A 13,777-nucleotide genomic window follows, 5' to 3' on the forward strand; every position below is an offset into this window, starting at 1 on the left:
TTGATTATATAATCATATCTATCTAATAGACTCCAGTTTGTTCATGTAAATCGAGCGTTCTCTTCACACACTGAGGTTAATTATGGAGTTCCACAGGGTTCCGTGCTAAGAACACTTCTGTTTATATTATGCGTGCTTCCTTTACTCAGTATCATCAGAAGGCATAGCATACATTTTCACTGCTATGCAGATGACACCCAACTTTATCTATCTGGGAAGCCAGATAACACACACCAATTAGTTAAACTGCAGGAACGTCTTAAAGATATAAAGACCTGGATGACCTCTAACTTTCTGCTTCTAGGTTTGATTTGAAAAATCTTTTAATGCTCCGCTGGGCCTTCACTGCAGGAAATGCATGCTCAGTTGGGTTAAGATCAGGTGACTGACTTGGCCATTCAAGCATATTCACCTTCTTAGCTTTAATAAACTCCTGAGTTGCTTTGGCTGTATGTTTTGGGTCATTGTCTATCTGTATTATGTATTATTTCCCCCCCAATAAATTTGACTGCATGTAGCTTGGCTGCCTCTGTCCTGTGTCACATCATCAGTAAACACTTTGTCCCAGTGCCACTGGTGTCCCAAGCCTTCACACCGCCTCCACCGTGTTTTACAGATGACGTGGTATGCTTTGGACCATGAGCTGTTCCACGCCTTCTCCACACTTTTTTTCTTGCCATCATTCTGGTAGAGGTTTATCTTGGTTTCATCAGTCCAGCGAATGTTTTTCCAGAACTGTGTCCAGCCTTTTTATTTTTGAGGCTAATGAGTGACTTGCATCTTACTGTGAACCCCCTGTATTTACTTTGGTAGACTTGGATATTGTTACGCCTACCTAGCTGAAACTCCTAAACCCTTAATTGAATTTAAATGCGTATACCCTCAACTGAAAGCTGGGACTCTACACATTGTGTTTATGTCCATTATATAACTATAGTTAGAATATGTTTCCGTAAACAGGTAAAAAACAAAACTAGTGTCAGTGTCAAATATATGTGGACCGAACTGCATCTTCTCTTCCTGCTGGAGAGATCATCCAGTGTAATTTCTGCCTTTATCAAAGTGTTTGGTGACCTAAGTAAAACTGATATGATTATCCTACAGGCTGCAAAACAGAAATGGACGTAACTAATTCCAGGTGAATTTAGTGTAAATTTACTTTGATCATTTTAACAGAGCTCATAAACATTATTTATCCACATTTTTGAATATAAATGAAAATTTTATCTTATTTAATTTTTACTTGTCAGTTATGTTGATGTTTGCTGGATAGTACATTTATAGAATTGCGTGTAAAGGATACTCAACTATAGGAGCTAATAAAGGAAGCAGTTTCCTTAGTATGCAGAGAATTTTGAGCAGCTCTTAATATGGCACCGACATATTTTTGGTCACTTTACTCTCGAACCTCCCTAAACAAAACTGACTTTTCAACCCTGAGTGTATGTTTGGGGGTGAAATGGGTTGTCATTGGGGATGTACTCTCTACAGTACTGTCATTGTCCCTCTCACAAAGTACTTATTTGTGCCCTGGTTGTGGTTTGTACCTTATAGACATCAGTAAAGCACCTCTGTTGACAATTTGGTACTGTAATGTAACAAACACAGTCATTTTACATAGGGTGAAAAACTGGGCACTCGTTTCATCATTTTATCCATTCACATGTGGAAATGATTGGTGATTTGTGTAGCACCTTCTCTGCTCACCTTCACCTTCTCTTACGATCAAATGTGTATCTATCTGTGAACTATACTTACCATACTGCCATATGGTAACGCTCCCGTCTGTACTACCATGGTCTACATATACAAGACAGAACAAAACTTGTGAGAATGCAAATTCTTTTCTTTTAACGTATATAGATTTAACTAGATGTTCAATAATTAGCCTTATGGTTTACATTTCTATAGATCGTACCCATAAGATCCGTTCTTACGGGTATGTAGAAATTATATCATTTTATGTAGAAATTATATCATTTTAAACCACTGTGGACATCAGGACCAGCAGTAAACTGGTAAGATTAAGGGTTAAGTGCTGGGTCTGGATAAGGCACTGGGGGTGACAATGAAAAACTGGCTGTCCAGTCACAGAGTAAATAGTTTAATCTATTCATATTTATTCAGTTCAATTCAGTTCAGATTTATTTATATAGCACCAAATCACAACAACAGTCACATAAAGACATTTTTTATTGTAGGGTAAACCAACAATCAAATGACCCCCTATGAGCAAACACTTGGTGACAGCGGGAAGGAAAAACTCCCTTTTAACAGGAAGAAACCTGTGGGAAGGCCATCTGCCGTGCCTGGTAGAGGGTGGGGGGGAGTAAGGATATCAGATTATGAAATAAAATAAATAAAAGAACCTGGCATTCATTGGTCAACACAATGCATGCATATAACAGACAGATTAGAAAGTTAACTGAACAGTTGATTTGATATTTTGCAGTTAGGTAGCATCTTTTAAAGTAAAAAGTGGATTTGTCTCTGATTTAAAAAATATTTTTTTATTATCATTCACACTCATGATCTGCCAAACAAATGCACAGTCTGCTCGGGAGCTGTGTGTGTGTGTGGTACTAATTACAATTGCTCTGTCTACAAAACAGCTTCCTCATTTTTCACCTGCCTCACACCGACATTCCGACCTGACACGCACATCCAACCTTTTCACTCTTTCTCCCTTTCTCACCCCCTCTCGCTCATCTTATCTCATTCCTTCCTGTTCCTCTCTGATTGGTGTGTGTGTGTCTGTGTGTGTCTGTGATTTTATTGACACTTTACTGATGGAGAAATGTCCACATGATCCGCCTTCTGTCTCAGGTGTCCCTCAGCAACACTCACAACACATCAGTCATCCTAAAGCTGCCCTGCAGCACCAAAACACATTCTCACACACACACACACACACCACCAGTCATACACAACTGCACAGATAAAATCGCAAATCTTAACACAGACTCCACAGAACTCTTACCCACCCACACACTCCTTTACCAGCGCAATTCTACATCTGGGGGATGAAGTGGTGGTGGGGGTTTAACAAACTCACTCACACACACACAAAGCCTAAGGCACATCCTTTAGCCTGTAGTCTCCATCCTGGGTGGCAGGATTCAAGCACACACACACATAATCATGTTGGTGATGGAAGTGTCAGAACAGGGTGACAGATTAAACCCATTCTAGGAACAAGTCACAGGCTGGTAGGCACACTGAACTGGAATCAGCATAAAACTATTATCTGTGTGTACTGGTGTATGCGTGCATGTGGGGTGGTAATTCCATCCGAGACCCTCAGAGTGACCCCAAAACACATATTGACCACCACCCCCCGTGCCCCCCTCCCCCACCACTACTGCTCTCCCCGAGGCCGCACACAAGCCAAAACACACACCCGTCTAAGCCACACACAGTCACAGACATCAAATGACCTCCCAAGCATACACATGCAAACTAACCACACTCAGAGAAGGCGCATTTGGTAAAGGTGTTAGAATAACTTGCTAATTTAATACCATATATGCATTTGAAAACCACATAATTTTGTCATTTTTATTTTATTAATAACAAAATACTGATGCAAGAGTATTCTTGCATCAGTACAAAAAATACATAAACCTCTGTCTCTGATATTTGTTTGGAATCGTGTCACGACATACATGTGTTGTTCAGCCTGAGTTAACTAGAACGCAAAGAGTGTGAAGGCCGTGTACTTAAGCACAGTAATAAAGGCAGAATGTAATTTAATTGCTAATCTGACAATGGCAAGCAGGTATAATTTGATTTACATTTTAATTTGAGAGAGTTTGATTTAGCCCTGTGACACACTGGCGACCTGTCCAGGGTGTACCCCGCCTCTCGCCCTAAGACAGCTGGGATAGGCTCCAGCGCCCCTGCCAAAGGATAAGTGGAAGCAAAGTGGGAAGGACAAAAAAAATTTTAACAGGAAAAATTTGCAGTATCCCCAGTAAAAATGTGAAATTCTTTTTTCACTGCTGCAGCTACTTGCTGATAGAGAAGAGAAGAGAAGAAACCATTTGGTCTGTTATCAGCATATTTTTGCACCATTAATGCTAAGTAGAAATAAAAGAAGAATGGGCTGAGATTGCCCAGGAAACGTGTGTGAGTTGCTGGAAACTACAAGAAATGACTGCAGGCTGTTTTCAAGCAAAAAGGATACACAATAAACTGTTACCATCAAAATAATAATTTTGACCCTGGTAGTTTTTAGTTGAGCTTTTTTTATGTGAAATCATTTTGTGTCTGTTTGCAAATTAAAATAATCTAATTATTCAGAATAAAACAAGGTGTGTTAAAAATCCCTCAGTCTGTTTAGCAGCATTTGGGAAATACTTTGGGAAAAAAATGAAGTTTTCATAGGGGGACTAGTAATTCTACCCTCATCTGTACTGAGTAAATGATCCCAAGGAACTACATCATTTGCATCTGTTTGTGTCCTCTGTATTCTCTGAGTTCATGAAGAGGAGAGGCCACCTCTTTGGTAAAGGTTTTGAAAAATAGTCAGAATGTCTTTATAGAGACAGAGAGGCCTTTGGTGCTGAACTCAGATTGGGGAGTGTCTGTGGTTACAGTGATAAACCTCTGTGCCGGGCTGTCTTCCCCACACTGAGATTTTAATCACTACTTGTTGATTCAAGCTATTGTGCTTTTAATCCCTGACACTTATACTGATAGCTTTGGTAAGCCGTGGTGCAGCCTCTGAGTCCAAGTGTGTGTGAACTGTTTTTGTTGGATGTGTGGTTAACTTAGTAAAGCTGACATGGAGCAAACTAGGAAAAAATGTTAATCCCATCTGAAATCTGCATGTGCTACGAGCTTCTACAAAAAATATAAAAAGTTCATGTTATTTTTACCTTTTTTAAATATAACAATACAGTTTCCAATTAAGAGACTTTGAGCATTTAAATAACATGCACGCTATGAAAAACTGCTTTGCTTATAGTAAATTGGCCTAAAGGTGCATTTACACAATGGTGGCCTGAGGGCGAACAAATCGTGAACTAGCAGCAGGCACTGGAGGTTGTGCTGGTGGTGGCTCCAACTTATACCTGAAAAACCCAAAACTTATTTCCAGGACACCTTCAGTGGTTTAGTCGGGCCTATTACTTGGGAGGTTAAATATGACAGCAAACAGTTCAGCTTTTTACTTTGCTGCAAGACCCAAAGTTCTGAAAAGTGCTGTGGTGGAGTTTTGCCACAGTAAGGGATACATGTAGATCTCTGATATCTCTAGAAACGAATCCATTACATGCGGCTAATTTGTATGAAAAGCACAAGTTACAAAACAAATCAGCTGGATTCACTGCAAATGGAAACAAAAGTCCGGAGTCAGCTGTGATCAGATCTGATCCTCTGCTTATCATCAGATAGCATGTGGAGCCACCCAGAGATTCCACACAAACCACATCTGCTCAGCATATGACCTCGCAGCCATGCCATACGGTCCTGTATGGCTGCCAGAGTCAGCAGGGCTCTGCTCTGATGCGCCTTTGCAGAGAAAAATGAGTCAACATGAAGAAGAAACACAAGACATGAGGGATGAGACTGAAGCAGCGGTATACAGGAAATAAGTGGGAAGACAACAGCACTGAGGCAGCTATAGCTTATTGATCTGTGGTGAATTTGTCCTGTGAGTTCATTGTGTTGTATGAATGTGTGCTTCGGTTATTTCTTCCAGATGATGAAATCTTATTGCCTGCCGATCAAGTGACTTACAAGGTGATTTGTGGTGACCTTACCAGCACTTATGTACCCAGTCTGCATCCTCTGTGCCGTCATTCTTACATCTTGGCTGACTTTCTCTCATCAAATAACCTGTAATCCCTTCATCATATTCAATCTGCCGACACTTTGACCTTGCAGAACAAATCATTTTGACAGTGGAGCGCTCGGGGGTTTAACCTGCTGGTGTCTGAGCCTGCTTACGCACACAAATGAATCCATGCATTCGCATCTCAAAGCGTGCATGCATTGTACACATTATATTGTTTTGTATCTGTGTCGGAGCGGAAACAGGTCTCTCTTGCTGCCAGTAAAGTCCCATTAATCACCCATGCAGCCACAAGGCAGGCCAGGCCAAGCCAGTGAATCGAGCTGTATGCCTGTAACGCTAAACCACAATGCCTTACTGCATATGAGCATTGTCCATCCTCCATCGATCACGCATCTGGATCCCATTGTCTCATGCCCCGACATCAGACAGTCATCTGGAGCCCATGGAAGAAGAGAGAAGGAACAGAGGGGAAGAGGGGCACTCCGATTACTGGTAGAGTGATTAATCATAACCATATTGGAAGCAGGATGAGGCAATGACAGAGTTGGACCACAGGGCAGAATGATAATGGCTGCTCCTTTGGGTTTGGGGTGTCAGTGATACTGTAAGAATGATGAGCTGAGCCCAAAAGGTGAATGTTAGGCCTGCATTAGAAGTTAGAGGGTAAGACTTCAAATCTTCAGAGAAATGAGGGTGAATTAGCACTTTGCATTAGCAATCATAGTTCTGCTTTACATTAGTATAATCCACACTGGTAGACTTGCACACTCTTTCTGTGATTTTATAAAACCATAGATTCCACTTCCACATTAAGATCACTCCTTGTGTGCCATATCATTTGTTGCAGGGATCCTTGTCCTGCCTAGCACTGAACAGACCTGTCAAGGTGAAATATGAATTCAGCCTCTCCAAAACGGGGCAAGCATGCTAACCAATTAACTAGAGGATACGACTTATTACTAAAGGATACAGAGCCTACACATCCGTGGTCATTATTCTAGCCTTTCAGGAAGCGTAGCCCTCATGCAGTTTCTGCCCATGTTTCCATTTAAACAAGTATGATTTAATTTCCTTAAGCTAGGATGGTATACCACAAATATATCGTTTACAGTAAAATAGGAAAAGGGTCATGTGAAATGCTTAAATGTAATTTGAAATTGTTGAGTGGTTTTCACCATTTTGTGATTTAACCCTTTAAAACACAAGTTTCATACAGACCGCCTGGAATTACTTTGTAAATTTGTTTGTAAAATTAAAAAAAAATTCTCATCTTTCAGAAACCCTTTGAATTTTCTCTCTATGCCAAAATGGTTGAGGAGTTTCAGTAATGAGAAATGCACATGGTAAAATCCAATCTGATTTGGACAGTCGAAAAAGGGTTAACCTCTTAAGATTGTTAGTCGTACGGTTAAGGTCACATTTATCCCTTTATATGGAATTTTCACCAGTTTGACACATTTAGATGTGAAGAAGAGGAACTGAGGGTCTGTGAGCACAAAATAGGAAAGGAGTCCAGACTAGGTGAACAAATAAATGTGGATAAATACACAAGGAGGGACAGTTAGTAAAAAACAGGTGAACTTGGATACTTATTAGAAAGTTGAAAGGAACAAAGGAGAGAAAAAACAAAATTATAACAAGGGGCTGTCTTTTAAAATAAAATGGGAGGTAAAGGAAAAGAAACATGAGAGTTGGCTCCAGCTCAGCAGATAGAGCAAGTCATCTACTGATCGGAGGTTTGGCTGTTCAATCCCTGAATTCAGTCTGAGTGTCAAAGGATCTCGAGGTGTTCCTGACGGGTTCATCGGAGTATGAATGTGTGTGAATGTTAAGCAGAAAACACTGTGATGTAGAAAAAAGCGCTTGTATCCATGTGTGTGTGAAACATGTTGTATATAGTAATTTGAGGGCTTCACAATAGAAAAACACTGTATAAGAACTAATTCATTCACAATGATTCAATGTAACAAATGTTAGATGGAGTCACAGGTAAAACCATGGACATATGAAATAATACGTTTTGAATAAATGGTTTAAAAAGCTAACTATCTTTGATATGTAACTAATATGTTACATATCAAGGTGCTGATGATGAGCGGTTCTGTGATCCTAGTTCGCACACATTCCTATATGCTTTTATCCACTGTGGTTAAAAAAAAGGAATGATATTAATCCAAGTGTAATTAAAGGCTTTGTGACTTGTAGTTTTGCATTACTCATTAAATATGCTAAAGTTATTATACAGCTGATTCTGATTGCTTTAGGTGGGAGGCACCCACTGACTTTACATGGAAGGACCCAAGTACAATTTTGCACTTGCAGGCACATGCAGCCTGCAAGTGCTTAAAAGGCAACACTTCCCTTTACGTTAAGCCAAAAGTAACACTTATTGGACTGCTGCTGATGTCTGAAGAATGAGAAGTTGATAGAGGAGAACAGGAAATGGTTCAGAAAAGTAAGGAGGTACAAAGTATATCTTTGGTTTTTGACAGAAAATATGGAGGGAGTTGAGACTGCATGAAGGGATGACTGACCTACTGTGAAGAAATTAAGTTAGCCAAGAAGTTGTTTTCCTTGTGTACTGTATTATAGAACTATACTCTATAGTCTACCTGTCAAAGACTTCGTGGAATATTTCTGAGGATCACATCAGGAAATACCTGCTGGGCGGCACCCACAGCTGTTTGTCTGTTCCTACTGTGTTTTCATAGAAATGACCTAAAACTGAAGCTCCACACTGTCCACCACTCGTAGTTCACCTCCCTACAGAGACAGCTCCGACACAGCAACTCCCATTAACTTCACCAGAATGCCTTTGGGCTTTAATCTCTAAATTCTTCCCAAGTTCACTCAGTGACAGTCCTCTTGAAACGTGGCAGGAGAGAGGAAGTGCTGCTGACAGGCAGAACATTTAAAAAAGAAAATCAATAAAAGTCTCTTGTGATTTTGGGTGAGCCTCTCCAGATTCTGGACACCACACAAAACTTTCAAATCCCCCCCAAATAAAAAAAATAAACTGTCTCCTTCTTTGCTTTCAGCCTCCACCTCTACTCACAACAACACCAGCCTGTGTTCAAAGGAATTCATTAAATGGATGGAGTGTGAATTATGACTGGTCTTCCAAAACCTCTTACCCTCTATCCCCGAGAGACCTTAAATAAGAGACAGCTCCAAAAAACTCTTCTTGCTTTAGTTTACAATCAAAGAATGTAATCTTAAATGAACACAAAGATATACTATTGAAAAACCTCCATTACCAAGGTTACCTACAAGTAAGAGATGTTGCTAGCTACAGTGCTAGTAACTGCTAAAGTTTATCATTTTGAAGCAACAATTGATACTAGAAATTACTTAAAGGAAGCCCACAGCAAGCTCAAACCAAATCATCAAGCAAGTTTGCTGTTATATACAGATTTTTCGCTTACTGTAACCAACATTTATATGGTTGTTTAATTATCAGTAGTCTCACAATAAAAGCCTACAAAATAAAACTGAATAACCCAAAATAATATGTTTGAAACCATGAAGTCAGTCGTAAGTAAAAAACATATGAAGCACACTGCAGGATCCTTAATTGCCAGAAACAATTACACTAGGCGGCTAATATGTACTTACATGTAAATGTGTTAATAATGTCGCTAAACACTTTCCTGTGATTTTTATGTTGGCTTGAAATAAAATAGCTCACTCTGCTGTTACTGCAGATTACTGCAACTTAATACAAATTCTGTATGAGTATCTCTTTCATAATTTCGAGAAGCAAAGTGTGAAATGGGCACGGTGGATTGGTGTGTCTGTTACATGTTTCCCGTGATACTGGGTTGAAATACCATGATCAGTTATGTCAAATGCTGTTATTAAATCCAAAAATAGAAGAACAGAGCATTCATCTACTTCTCTCTTCATTAATTGTCATTAGTTATTAACAGAGATGATTACTTTTTTCAAGTAACGAGTAAAGTAAGGGATTACTATTGCAAAAACGGTAATTAGATTACAGTTACTTTCCCGTAGGAACGCTGCGTTACTGCGTTACTAAAACCGTGATTTTTTGCGAGAATGTCTCACGACAGTGACGTAAGCGAGTGCGCCGTTGGTGACAACAGCTGTGTGCAGATCAACAGTGGATCATATATCGAGTGCGGGAGAGAGTATGAGCGTGCAGCGTTTAAAGCGTGGAAGTACTGACCTTACTTTGAGTTTGATTCCATAAAAAGTGACCAAAACATTAGCGTCCATCGTGCGTAGGAAGAAAACTTCTTTTTACAGCGAAAAAAAACCCTAAACTTCCGAGCAAGCACCGAGTGCACAACCACGTGATGGGAAATTCACAGAGAAACTCGTGGATTCTTCAACTGACCGCGGCACACCTGCACCAGGGTAAACCTCCGCCTACCGCAGTCCTGCTTTACAGGTGAAAATAGAGCAACAGGACCGCTGAGTCTTTGACTTTATTTATTTCCTGCTGTGTTTTACTTGCATCTATTTGAAAGAGTGAGTGTAAACACAAAAAATATTTTATTTTATGTGCTGGAATGTGCAGAAAATAGGTTTAAATGTTAAACTAATTTATTCAAGTCAGAGAATGTTGCAGATAATTACATTTTTGCTTGATGCATAAAGTTAAAAGATTAAAACTGATAAAACAAGTTAAAAAAAAGAGACTTTTCCATTTGATTACATTTTGTATGATGGATTATGCAGAAAAAGTAGAATTGGGCTGAAAGATCTATCGCTTTATCACCTCTTCAGGTTGTAAATCGTGTTTTTAAAAAGTAACTAAGTAACTAAGTAATTAATTACTTTTGAAAATAAGTAATCAGTAAAGTAACGGGATTACTTTTTTGGGGAAGTAATCAGTAATTAGTTACTGATTACTTTTTTCAAGTAACTTGACCAACACTGGTTATTAATCTCTGGCTCTCCTCCACAGCATGTCTTTTATCCTATCTTATTTCTCTCACCCCAGCCAGTTACGGCAGATGGCCACCCCTCCCTGAGCCTGGTTTTTCCTTCCCACTGTCGCCAAAGTGCTTGCTCATAGGGGGTCATATGATTGTTGGGTTTTCCTCTGTATGTATTGTTGTAGGTTCTAAGATAAGATAAGATAAGATAACCTTTATTAGTCCCACACGTGGGAAATTTGTTTTGTCACAGCAGGAAGTGGACAGTGCAAAAGTTATGACGCAAAAATTAGAATACAATAAGAATAAATACAGTACACAGCTGTACAGAATAGAATAAAATAATATACTATATACAGTAGAATAAAATAGAATAAAAATATACAATAAGATAAAAATAGAATACGAATGCTATATACAACTGAGTAAAAATACAACGATGCCAGAAAAGATTATTGCACTTAGTGTTATTGCACATGTGTGGATGTGTGTGTTTGTTCAGTTAAAGTCTTTATTATGGAGTCTGACAGCAGTGGGGAGGAAAGACCTGCGAAATCTCTCCGTCCCACACCGTGGGTGCCGCAGTCTGCCACTGAAGGAGCTGCTCAGTGCTGTCACAGTCTGCTGCATGGGGTGGGAGACGTTGTCCAACAGGGATGACAGCTTAGCCGCCATTCTCCTGTCACTCACCACCTCCACTGGGTCCAGAGGGCATCCTAGAACAGAGCTACCTTACAATATAAAGCGCATTGAGGCGACTGTTGTTGTGATTTGGCGCTGTATAAATAAAATTGAATTGAATTGAATTAGAAACTCTTAGAACAGTTTCAGTAGCATGCAGATGATAAAGCCCAGCCATAAAAACCTTCTGAGTAAATTCAGAGGAGGAAAAGAATCATAGCACCAGAGATTCCAGTCTAATCAAAAAGGACCAACAATATTTTCCAGCAACTCCTTGCTTCCAAAGCAACCGCAGCCTTGCCTGGACTTCAGCATTGCAGCACTCTTCCTTCATCTGTGTCCGCAGGAGCTCCGGCAGCACTGAGCACTAACATCATTGGCTAATATTGGATAAACGGAGGCAACCAAGAGCCTGAATCACCAAGACTTAAAAAAGTACCATGATTCCCCATAGAAAGCTGAGGTGTTTGACAGAACCTGTCAGTCATACATCCAGTGAGCAGCAAGACCATCATAGACCAGTGAGCACACATTATCAACACAAAGACAGCAGCTAGCAACCAGTTTGGCAAAGCCAAACACAGGCACAATCTTGAGTAAGGGGGACTATTGCCTATTAAATGTAATGACCGAACAAATACTTTCATGTAGCAAGTACGTTGCTATTGTTTCGTTATTGACATCAGTCTTATTCAGGCCTAAGCCCCAGTATCTGTCAATAATTATGACTAAGTTCCTGTAAGTTCAGGGTCTTTTTTTATGCATCTGCAAACAGGGTCAGTTCTGCCTGGTCATGGTCGCAAAGGTCATCTTCATATCTTTGTTCTTCTGTCCAGCTGCTAGTTCGTTTTCTCTATTCGTTTGAGCACAACAATTGCGTTAAACCCTGGACTGTGAGCCACAACACCAGCAAGTCTAAACAAAGTACTCTCCACCACTTGGTGAGAATTTGGCTTTGTTTTGACCCAACTAACAACGTATACCCTGCAAGTTTGAGCTAAATATCAATTGCAGACTAAACAATGTGAAATCAGTCATCAAGTGAAATCAAAAGAGGGTAGTGGCCAGACATGAAGTGCTCTGAACGCTGACATGGACTAAACATAAAATTCTTCTGGGCTTTTCCTGGATTTACTTCCTCTGACCAGACACATGCAGCCAGTAAATGGAAAGACTGTATTTTTTATTGAAATGAAACCAAACTGAAGGAAAGCATTAGCAAGTTTCCCCAATTCATCATTTACCTAACAGGCATAAAACATTTGAAAACAACCTTAGATGAGTTGATTTACATGTGTAGAGGTCAAGGTGGCCAATAATTTTATTTACTGATAAGATCTAATATTATTCCAACGTGTTGGCAGTTTGATGTACCAAGAGCAAACCGGACATTTCAGTTGTAGCCTGGATCAGAGCAGGTTCTCAAAAAATATGAACAGATGAGCAGAACAGATGAACATCAAACATTTTGTGCTATCTTTGATCTGTGGATTAAAGTAATTGATGCTGAGTTTTATGGGATGGGCTGTGTTCAGTGTATGGAATATGTTCTCCGGCTGTGTGAGGCTTTGCCCGTAAGAATCTGGATGACTCATTACAACCCCACCACCCCACCCCTCAACCTTCACCGTCCAACCCCCATCAAACTCTCCAGTCAGACACCCCGAATCCTTCTCTGGCACCTCTCCTTCTTCCCCGTTCAGGGTGATAAGCCCCAATTATGAGTGCCCTCGTCCAGAGTTCACATGCGCACACACATGCAAAACTACATATAAGTTAAAAAGTATACACACACACATACACAGAGAGGTCTAGCAGTCAGGTGCTCCAGACAGCATTCCCACGTATGATTAGGCTTAGTGAGCCATCTCCTCTCTCCAACCTGTCGCCAGTAGCTCTGCTTGGCCTTAACACCCAGCCAGGCGGCTATGCAACACCACTGTCTGTGTCCATGCAAGATAGTGTGTGTGTGTGTGTAAGTATGCATCCCCAAATCCAGGCCCCGTGTGTGTTGAATTTCTCTTTCACATACAGCTACGCAGTGTGTGCGAGAGAGAGTGTGTCTGCTGTCTGCAGCCCCTAAAGCTGTGTGGATTAGTGACAGGACCTCACCAGAGCATGACAAGGCTTTTGTCTCTGGAGCCCAGTGGTTTCATGGTAGAGCATATTCGTGTGTGTGTGTGTGTGTGTGTGTGTGTGTGTGTGTGTGTGTGTGTGTGTGTGTGTGTGTGTGTGTGTGTGTGTGCGCACGCGTGTTGCCATGTGTGAGTGCATCTGAAAGTATGTACCAGAAGAGTTATTTGTTATTTTGATTTCCCGGCTTTTATTTCTTAATCATAGTCTGGAGATGGCTCAGCAGAAGAGGTGAATAAGGCATGCTTATCATTGTATG

The 13,777-nt window shown here is 40.4% G+C and overlaps 1 long non-coding RNA gene across 2 annotated transcripts; it reads right to left on the bottom strand.

Moving 5' to 3' along the window:
• Nucleotides 1-1,765: 1,765 nt before the first annotated feature.
• LOC309707345 lies at nucleotides 1,766-10,847 on the bottom strand. Of its 2 annotated transcripts, none has more exons than XR_014276972.1 (3): nucleotides 10,765-10,847; nucleotides 6,156-6,233; nucleotides 1,766-1,800 (listed from the first exon to the last, which is right to left on the bottom strand). It is a non-coding gene; the product is annotated as an uncharacterized lncRNA (long non-coding RNA). The 2 variants fall into 2 exon arrangements; XR_014276973.1 differs by lacking the exon at nucleotides 10,765-10,847 and adding an exon at nucleotides 9,990-10,253.
• Between the last annotated feature and the right edge of the window lie 2,930 nt (nucleotides 10,848-13,777).

Source organism: Aulonocara stuartgranti (genome assembly GCF_965226115.1).
Source record: "Aulonocara stuartgranti genome assembly, chromosome: 5".
NCBI classification, from domain to species: Eukaryota; Metazoa; Chordata; class Actinopteri; order Cichliformes; family Cichlidae; genus Aulonocara; species Aulonocara stuartgranti.